Raw genomic sequence first — 10,117 nt, 5'->3', positions numbered from 1 at the left:
AATATGGTATTTTTCTGCTCATGCCTTGACTCTGAGGTGAGAGAGGATTTTTCAGGATTAAGAGTGATGAATGACCACGGATTTAAGAGGGGAAGATTCACCTTTAGACAGATTTATTTCTATCCTGTTTGAACCGTTCACTCCAGAGTGATCAACACGCGGAGCAGCCTACACTCACCAGAGTGGTGTTGTTTTCACCCATGTTTCTAGAAATCGCTTTAAATAATAAATAATACAAATTCAGCAGGTGTAAAAATATGATTTATATAAAAGCTTTCAATTTGCCTTTTTTTCTAAATATAAAAACGTTATACCGTTCAATCAGAACCTAATGCATAACTGTTGTGTGTGCTACAGAAATATATTTTAATACCGCAATTGTTTTTTGTTTTTTTATCATTACTTCCAAAAATGTTTAACCTCAAGCAAATGTCTCCCTGTGTTGATGTAACATAATAATCGTAATCAAGACAACAGGCAGTATGGTCTTGGAAGTGGAAGGGTTGGCACATTTAGGTTTTATGTAGTGATGCTTAAAATGTTAAACAGGCAAGAGTGAGTTGACTGATTGACAAGAAGCGTAAAGCCCAAGTTATGCTTCCGCGTCGACACAACGCAAGGGGGCTTACGGACCCCTTACGTCCTTGCGGACCCCCCTTACGTCCAACGCAAGGGCCTGACGTGCACCTCCCAAAAATCCTAGACGCGCGTCGAGGCGACGCAACGCCAACGCAACGCCAACGCAACGCCAACGCAACACCAAGGCAGCGGCATTGGCTGTGATTGGTCCGCTAACTACATCCGCTGGAGACCGCTATCCGGTTTCCACTCATAAACACCGCCATTTAAACTTTTAATAGGCTACTTTTATTGTTTTCACCTCGTTTTATTGTTTGCACCTTGTTTTATTGTTTGTACCTTGTCGCTTTTGCACAAAGAAATAAAACACCATGTTCTGAAAAATTGTGGACGTTTAAAGCCGGAAAGTAAACAAATAGGCTATAACGAGGCTAACGATATACGCCAAGAGTCTCGGTCGGTCGGTCAGTCTTTACAAAAAACATAGCGCCCTTTACCGGTGTGGCGTTGAATTGCATTTCGACACGTAAACCCAACGCAGAACCATCACGGTCTCCAAGCAACTGCGTGGCCGTTGCGTGATCACTACGCGGAAGCATAATCAGGGCTTTATTCTCTGCTCACGTCTCTTCCTCTCTGTCATGCCTTTCCACTTTTTTTGTTCTTATGCCATTCATGCCTCTCTCTGTTTTTTTTTTACCCCTCCTCCTTAATTAATAATCCCTTTCTTGTTTCTCGTTTATCACCATGTTAGCAACCGCCCCTCCCCCTCCTTCCACTCCAGCAGTGACAGATGACCTGGCAGCCATCTGAGTGATAGTCCTGCTGTTATCTTCTCCTCGGTGACTACCGGTGTGTGTGTGTGTGTGTGTGTGTGTGTGTGTGTGTGTGTGTGTGTGTGTGTGTGTGTGCGTGCACTGGCAGGCTGATGGAGATGATATTCGGGAACAAAGAAGGCCTTCACTGTGGGATTAGGGAATCAGACAGCGCATCATCCTGACATTCCACAGAGGCTTCACGTGGAAACGTCTACCTGACCTGTATGAACACTGCTTGGATACCACTGGGCATCAAATATCTCCTAAAAGAAATTCCATTTGAGATTTGGCTGAGTTTTGGCTACATAACCAACTTTTACATCAGATGTAAATGTGCATCCAAGTGTACAGCCAGTCAGAGGAAAGTGACAAAGTCAGAGAGACAAGACGCGGGTGAAAGTGAAAAAGACGGAAGTGAAAGAGATACAGACGAGGGAGGTGAGACCTGCCCTAGTTAACCCGGTCGATAGCCGTTAGAGACACTTCACTCCTCACCTGTCAGATGCTGTTAGAGGAGAGAACGTTGTCATTGGCTTGCAGCGACCTGGAAACACATACAAACACAATCTTCTGGTGCCCTCGCTAGTGTCTTTTTGTTGATTCCAGTCATTCCTTGGACCATCAGTATGAAAAAGCAAAAAGCAAGTCATTTGAAGCTAATCAAGGGACTGAAGTGCTTTGCTGCACAAATTCAGGTGGATGCCCAATGCAAAGGCAAAACATGGAGGTTAGAGATGCACAGAGGAGTGAGTGGGCTCTGCAGGCGGTCAATAGAAGTACAAAATAGGCAATACAAAAGGTGTTTTGAAAAAGTGCACGAGAGGTCCTTGAGCCCATAGCCATAACTGGCCACCATAACTGGCCACCCAAAAAATTACACAGTTTGCTTCAGCAGAATATGAGATTAGCTGTGGACAGACACAAAGGTGCACAGTCACTCACGCAGACAGACAGGAGTAAGAGTAAAAAATATAAATCAAATAAATGTACACAAACTGTATGTCAGTCAAAACAGTTAACCGTATTTATATTTGATAGAAAGTATGTCTGATTGTATTCATAAATCACATATTCAGTCTAACGAGTGACTCTCATATGTTTTCAATTTAGACAATCTGGGTCAACCAGTGGGTTTGTGTCTTCAATGAGCATGTGTGATAAGGTGTGTGTTAGAGGTGCCAGTAGCTTCAGATAATGATGTTTTCACAGAACCAGGAGGCTGTTTTCTTATGAAAGAGGGTTAAGAGGAGGGTGAACCATGAGCGTAATCCTGCCTTCTTATTCCACAGTCCTCCCTCTCTGTGTTCACTTCAAGAATGTACAGTGCTATGTCGTGTAGCTCTAACTCTGTCATGCACTAAACTCAATTAGGAGGAGTAAAGTTTTTTATTAAAGACAAAAAAATCACACATAATAGTTCCTCATGCAGTGGAAATTGACTGATAGTTTAAGGTACAATTTTGATATTTGGTGACGTTAACACTGTATGCACTCACATGAAACCAAAGTAACAAATGTACGTCCAGTGAGAATTAGCTGCTCTGCTTAAGTCACAGCGACAAGACGTCTCACCACTTCCTCATTCTTTGAGACTTGCCGTCATTTCCCTTTTTTCACAGTTCATTTTAGTCGATCGTCACAATACCCCCTGAGATGATTGGAGGGTAATTCAGATCACCTGTGGTGCAGGCTGTGGGGACTTGCTCTTAATCAAGAACCGAGAGCCGCTTGCTGCGTTTCCCCTCTTGGCCAATCAGGTGAGACGTCGGCCTTCCTTTAGAGCTTAAAAGAGGTGAGGGGGAATTGCGGCCCAATGAATGTGTTTGTTTCTCCAAGTAAATAGTTCTGTGTGTGGTTATAAGGGTTAGGGCACCAAAGCACCACAAAGATGGTATACTTTCGAAGTGCAACAATTGAAATGCGTTGAAGCCTCTGCAGCGACTGAATCTGTATACAGCCTTGTTCCCAGGTGCACACAAGTGGTCTGAGTGTCTAAATGTTTCCACTAGAAGAATTTAACCTCCGACCTGCAGAGGAAGGCGCTTTTCATTCATCAGAAAGAAACTGGGCATACGCTCACACACACATACAGTCGCAAGCCAGCCCACTAATAAGTACATATGGGAATACGTCCCCATACACTTGGTTATAAGCTGCCATGATGATTCATGAGGACAGGGTTCGTGAGGGTTTCCCTAAAGGCTGGACTCTGACCTCTATGACCCCCCCAGTGGCAACGTAGCTCTCCCTCAGAGAGGTCACATCCGTACAGTCTTCTGTCCTCTTCTTCCTTCACCTCGGTTTGTCCCATCCATCCCTCCTCACCTTTATTTACTCTTTGCCTCCTTGGACTTCCCTCCCAGCCGCTACACCTACTCAGGAACGACGTGAGTTGGTAAAAAGTTCCTGGAATGTGTTTTGGTTTGCCGTCCAGGAATTCATAGCTACTCATTGAGTTAACATGTAATTTCCTGCATCTCCTTGTTTTATTATGTTGATGGATGAACTGAACATGAACACAAAGTGAAATGACATTTATGGCAGAATAACTGAACGTGTGAACACCTCCTCTCGCCTTCATCCTCTCCCAGTGTTGGCTTGTAACAAAATGCATTTACTCATCTACCAACCGCTTCAAATACTTCATTTTTATACCACATCATATACTCCACTAAATAAAAGAGGAAAATAATGTATATTTACCACCCCACCTATTGGTTTACTAGTTACTTTACACATTAACATATCATCATTCTAAAATATGAAAATGCACAACATGATAAAGTAGTTAAAGTTAACTAACCAATAGCAATAATCCAATAACATATTCGTAATGAATACTATCGATGGATAGCATTTTGCTGAGAATATTATTGTACTTTTAAACACTGTCTCTTGTCCTCTCCGACTTCGACTGAACTTTATAATCATGTATTTGGATGAATTGGGTTTGGTTTAGAAGAGACAAAGCACAGACTACAGGCTGCAAAAAAAATACAAGCAGTAAAAATGTCATTCATTTTTCCGAAAGTCCAATTTTTTTTTCTTTCCTTCTCTATGCTTTCTGTCTTTTCTCCTTCTAATCTCCTCCAAATTTGTTTGTCCACTGTTTCCTATAGGTTTTCATTATTACATACAGTATACAGTATATATATATAGTACCAATCCCTCCTAGCATTTTCCTTTCTTTCATTCCCCTTATCAGTCGCAGCCAAATATAAGTCGAGATACCCAGATCGCCAGCCAAGCACTGTCTCATATCTAATCTCTAATAACCATTAACAGCTGAAACCCACTTAGCTGCAGTAATTATGGAGGGGAGGGAAGGAACTGGAAGGGGTGAAAGAAAGAAACTCAACAGCATGTTAACATTCCTCTACGCTCCTCTGTTCTCCTTGTTGCTCATTTTCCATCCCCCTTCTCCCGATGCTTTTCCTCTTAACCTAAACCTCATGCATTTGTCTTCAGGCGGCCTAAAAGACCATTAATGAAATGTAGACTAGACAAATAATCTCATCCGTCCGTCATTACACTCAGTCCTTCTGAAGGGAGCCAAAAATATACAAACTTTCGCACATGGTGGCTCACACACGTATTTAGGTTGTGCCAGCAAGTCTCCTGTGGAAAGTCCAGTTTGTTTGACCTCATCCCCACACCCACTAGTGGTCTTTCTCAATATTTATACATCACCACTTCTGTGGATGCTTTTATTTTCCGTGTGTCTGCCACCAATAAAAAAAAGGATTTCACCGGCATTGTGACATGGGAAATGGAAATATTTGTGGCAATGTACCCAAATCCTTTCAATGTCGTGACTGTTTCACGATTTGTGTCGTGAGACTGAGTTGTAACACCTGATGAGACATCCGGGGTGAGAATGGGAAAACGGCGCGTGAGCTTGTTTCCATAGATTTCATCATGTAAAAAGAAAACTGCATTCAAAGCTCTTGTTATTGTGAGAGGGCCCGACCCACTTATAACCAGCTGAGGGTGTGAAAAATACTCAACACTAATAGACTCATGTATTACACTCTTGTGAAAACAGTCCTACGTGGAGGTACATTAGCGCTTGTGAGTGTTTGCATGCTCACGTGTGTGTGTGTGTGTGTGTGTGTGTGTGTGTGTGTGTGTGTGTGTGTGTGTGTGCCTGTGTGTGTGTGTGTGTGTGTACAAGTGTTAAGTTGCAAATCCCTTTGTTGCAAAGGGATAAACGTGACCATTAATTAGTCAGTTGTTTCATCCAAACAATCGTTTGGTCACAATCCCTCTCCATGACATCAGACCCATTTATCTAACGTCTAAAAAACTGACCTCGGAGGAAATAAGAGATAATGGAGGGGAAAGAAGTTGTTTATCCAGCTGCAGGTGACAATTTCATCACGGTGTGCTGCTGAATCCTAACAAATGCATATCAATACATGTTTTAATGAGGACAAATACACTTACCTTACCCGCTCTTTCTTCTCCTGTTAATATGTGCGCCTGCAAAAGCACAGCCCTTGTTTTGTCTGAGCTTGTGACCTTCAGTCTGGAGGTCACAGCCATCAGAAGCAGCAGCAGATGAGCACCAGTGTGGTGACAAGCTGCTTCAAAGACGCACGGCCTCCTAAGTATTTGAGCTGTTTCTTTTTAATTCATTAGTCTTCCCCAAAGGGACCTCTGGGAACCTGAAAGGCTCCTGGCGGGGTCAGAAAGGTCCACATCAAAATAAGGAACCGCATGTATTATAATCACTGTTAGTTAGTTAACGAGAAAAAAACGACGCTCTGTAAATGTCATATTTTTGCCTCTGCTGCCCTCTGGTGGCTCTACAGTGGAAACGAGGAATCATTAAGAAACAGTGATGCTCCTTGGTTAAAAATATGATTGGCATTTTTATCCTGAAACACATTTATTATGACATGAACGGCAATCGACACCAGTGATTAATGTGACTTTTTGTTTAGTTGAGAAGGAATTAGCAGGAAGTTTAGAGGGAAGTTTAAGCCCCAACTGAGTCACTTCACACTCGTTTTTCCACCTGATTCTTAAGGTTTCTAACTAATTGTTATTTTCTACCAGTGTGCTTTATCATGTATGACGCTGGGGCTTTTATTGTGAAATACTCCCACCGGATGTTGAATCTGCTGAGTTAAACAAACGGGATAGAGAGGACAGGCCGCACAGTGTGACTACTTAATTGTAAGTAAACACACCATGACTAGTGCCTTGTGCGTGTGTTTCACTTGTCTTCGCAACGTGTCTTGTTTGGGGGGAGCTCATCTAGTAACATTGGCCTGATAGCTTACCTGCGTTCCGTCCATTTTCAGACCGACGAAGAAGAGCGACCTCCCCTGCACTCCGCGCCTCGCCTCAGTGGACAAAATAAGGGAAACACCACACCACAGCCTCGAAGCGTCACAGCGACAGACGACTTTTTAGTTGTTGTTTTTTTAGTGATGAGTGAGTTAACAGACTTTGCCAAAGGCCAGATCGTTGGCGCCCAACTTTCAGGCCTGTCGGTCAAGAAAACGGCCAAGTTATGCGATGTATCAAGTCAGACTGTCCTCGGAGTCATGAGCGTCTATAACACACATGGACACCCTTCATCAGTAAAGAAGAACGGTGGACAAAAGCCAGGGAGGAAAAGGATAAGACTCACAAAAGCTGCTGCTGCTGCTGCTGATGATGATGATGATGATGATGATGAAGAAGCTGCTGATGATGAAGAAGTTGCTGCTGTTGATTATAAAATAGCTGCTGCTGATGATAAAGAAGCTACTAGTGAGAAACTGGTGTCTGACTCTGAGGTAGACACACTAAACTGTGAAGAGCTAGAGAGACCTGAATCCCAGACAAGAGACGAGAAGTCGTTTTAGTCTGCAGCCTGTCGGACAAACACATTTGGACAATAACACGACATAGTAGATATAACCTATGCTGATATTAAATAGACTTGCTGGTTGTACTTTAAGGTCCATGTACTGCCAGTCTTTGTCTTCTGTCTCCAGCGTTGATGTGAGAAATGTACAGTTGTTTTTTTTATCATATTTTGACCATTGGCCTTCAGTTTGTGTCAAAAAAAATTCCAGCCTTTGCAGTTGCAGCTTCTACTAAAGTCTCAAAATTATGAAAAAATAGATAAATAATTAATCATAAGTTACTGTCTTAATTTTGTTACATCAGCATTACATCACAAGTAATTAGCCATGTCGAATTTACTTTGTCTACCCTTCCCCCCTGTACCACCAGAAGTTTTAGAATGTGTTAATACAGTATTGTAATGATGAGTATTATTGCACAGCTGATTACTGCTAATGAGACGTGCAAAACACGCTATAAGTAAAAAATGGAACCGTAATCGTGAACCTTTTTATTTTCCATGTGGGTGCCAGCTCACTTAGGGATACAAGGAAACGAGAAATCAGTAAAGAAGGAGGAGGTGGAAGTGAAAGTAAAATTATCAAAAGCAGAGGGGAAAAGTTTAGGAAATAATCAATCAATGGAATCAGTATTGGAAGAGCCAGGAAAAAGGGAGACATTTATATAAATTACAAGGAGTAGTAGGAGAGATGGGATGTTATGGAGATAATAGAACAGAACAGGTAATAATGAGCAGATTAAGAATAGGACACAGTAAACTGAACAGCACACTTAATATAATAGGGAAGCATGCAAATGGTCTGTGTAACTGTGGGGAGAGGGAGACAGTAGAACATGTGGTGATAGCATGTCCTGGATATGAAAGGGAGAGGGAGATTATTACTAGAGGGTTGCGGAAGGTAGGAGTGAGGGTAATTAACTTTAACAGTATTATAGAATGTGGAAAATCGAGGGAAGGAATGAGAATCATCTTGAGATATCAACTGGATGAATTAAAAGGATGTAGAAGAAGAGGAACGGGAGAAGTAAAGTCCAGCAGATGGCGTTTAATGCAACACTAGGGATGCCGACTGCCATTAAACACCAACGAAGAAGAAGAACCTTTTTATTTTGAAAACCTCCGAGCGGAAGAAATACCGGAAGTAGTAAATTCTCCTGCCCGGTGAAACGTGAACAGCTCGGTGATGAAGTAGCGGTGGACAGGCTGCTCTGTTGTGTTCACATTCAGGTGTAAGTAACACTTCAAATATATGCACGCACCTGTGTCTTTCAGTTTGTCATTAAAATGGTAACGCTCTTCTGAAAACATATCTAGTTGAGGGAAGCTAACCTGCTAGCTTGCTACCTGGCTAGCCTAAAATGACTTCATCGCGCATTGACGTTACTCATATTTTAGTTAGTTAGTTGAAAACCTTTTGAGTGTCCACACAAGACGAAGAAACGCTATTGAGCTGCTCTACGTGTTAAACGTTCAGCCTCTCTGAAGTGACTTTCTCAGGCAAAGATAGCTCTGACACGGAGTCATGTTTACACATAATACATCAGCATGTTATGGAGTTCTGGTGTGTCAAACAAATATGTTTTGAAAGTTTTTTTCAACTTTTTCCTATTGTCACCTTTTTCATTCATTTCTAGACACGGTGGTTGATGTTTACGTACCCTTGCCTCCTGCTTCAGGGTACAAAATAATGGAAACACTATGTGACAGAAGACTTTGGAACACCTAAGTACCAATACCTGCCTGCTGGTTGGGATTGTCTGCCGGCACCAAAAGAGATCCATTCAAAGAAACATGAGCGACTTAACAGAGTTTGAAAGATGCCAAATAGTTGCTGCACGACTCTCGGGTGCGTCTGTCACAAAAACCGCACAGCTGTTTAATGTGGCAAGGGGAACAGTCTCCAGAGTCATGACTGTGTACATTAAACATGGTCGAACCGCATCGGCGAAGAAGAACAGCGGACGCAAGTCGAAGCTCACTGAGAAGGATAGACAGACACTTCTCAGGCTAGTCGACGAGCACCCCGAGTACACAGCCTTGAAATTAACCACAGAGTTGAATAGACAACTCTCTCACACCGTCTCAGTCAAAACTATACGTAGGGAGCTTCACAAAGCCGGGATTTTCAGAGGAGCAGCCGGTCGGAAAATGGAGCCTGACAGTAATGCCCAGAAGCCAGGTGTAAAGAGCAGTGGACCTGACAGAGAGCGTGGCCCACGCAAACCTGGTGAAGAGAGCATAAGTGACAAAGACTGTGGCACACAAAAGTCTGTGGGAGACCAAGAGTACGATGCAGAAAACTTTGAAGAGAGACATCCTGAATCCCGAAGCAGGGAAGAGGAGTACAGCACACAAAAGCATGGAGAAGAGATCGCAGGACTTGGACTTGAGACCGGCAAAACTGAATAACGTTGTGTGTTGTATTTCAGCCTTTCTAATACACCCACATCGGTCATGTTAAAACCATACAATGCCTTCAGAACCTTTATGTCGCAAACTGTTAAACGTTACTATCAATCTGAAAAAAACTTTTCAAATTCTAGATTTTATTTATTTGTGCATGAATGCATAACGGTGCAATACTCTGGCTTTCCCCAGGCTTTTTCATTATTCTTGGACTACAAGTAAACTTAAATATAGACTGTTTGAGAATGAGCCTTAGTAGTTAAACATCTACAGTAGGCCATGCTGAGATATCTGCTGTTTTACACCATATCTGATTACTTGTGTTATACTGTAAAGTATGGCATTTTTGAGGTGGTATGTATCAGGAAAGTCATTAATTTCTTCCACAAGATGTAAATGGATCTGCATTTTTGACTACTCAATGCGCTTTATACATTTATTGCACAATAGG

Source organism: Eutrigla gurnardus (assembly GCF_963514095.1).
Source record: "Eutrigla gurnardus genome assembly, chromosome: 8".
NCBI classification, from domain to species: domain Eukaryota; kingdom Metazoa; phylum Chordata; class Actinopteri; order Perciformes; family Triglidae; genus Eutrigla; species Eutrigla gurnardus.
This window is presented reverse-complemented; position numbering follows the sequence as displayed.